This window comes from Penaeus monodon, chromosome 27, assembly GCF_015228065.2.
Source record: "Penaeus monodon isolate SGIC_2016 chromosome 27, NSTDA_Pmon_1, whole genome shotgun sequence".
In the NCBI taxonomy this organism is placed as follows: domain Eukaryota; kingdom Metazoa; phylum Arthropoda; class Malacostraca; order Decapoda; family Penaeidae; genus Penaeus; species Penaeus monodon.
Genome location: NC_051412.1, coordinates 36,027,240 through 36,028,118, shown reverse-complemented (window position 1 = coordinate 36,028,118; position 879 = coordinate 36,027,240).

The following is an 879-nucleotide window of genomic DNA, read 5'->3' as shown; positions in this document are numbered from 1 at the left end:
ATACAGACGCTTTTGATGAAATTTTCTTGTTTACATTATTTCATAATTATTCATTTATTTGAAGTACATTTTTTCTTCTACAGTTCGGTGGCGTTGCTTTTACGGTTACCTTTCGTCCGTTTTTTATATTGCATCTCTTAATCGTTTATTATCTCACATCCCCTTTTTCTTTCTTTCATTAATTTTCTTATTTTCTTTTTCCTCTTCTATTCTCCGACATCTTTCCTTCCTCCCTTTCCTCTTGGTCTCCTTCAGTCCCTTCTTCCCTCCCTTTCCCTTCCCCCTATTTGACCCTTACCTTGCCTCTTTACCGAACCCAAGAAGGCAGAGCGACAGCAAGAGCTCCCCGTCCCATCCAGGTAGAGCCACTGTTGTACTCTATAAAGCCGGGTTGCATATCGGCCGTTGCGGAGACACGGCGCCCGAAAGTGTCGTTTATTCAAGGAGACGAGACAGCTAGGAAGTCATTTGTGGAATTTATTATCCAGTTGTTTGTCATGGAGTTTTCGTCTTGAGGATGTAAAGTTTTCCCATAAGGAGGAGCCGTGCGGTAATACCTGCCGTCTATATCTTAAGTTTGGTTAAGAAGAAAAAAAGAAAGTCTTTTGACGTACCGAATAGTCGCTCCGTTTTCCGTTCGGGGAGGGGGAGGGAGGGGGACAGGGAGGTGGCGGGGGGGAAGGAAAGAAGGGAGGGATGGTTTACCTGTTTGGTTCTCCAACCGCTAGAACGATAGGGATACGCGCTGGGTGTTTTTAGTGTTCTTTTTCTTCTGTTCCTTGCTTCTCTTCGTTCTTTCGCCGCCGTTTTCTTTTTTTACCGTACAAAGCAACACTTACCGCAACCACTTCTCTCCGACCTCAGTGACCACCAGCTATC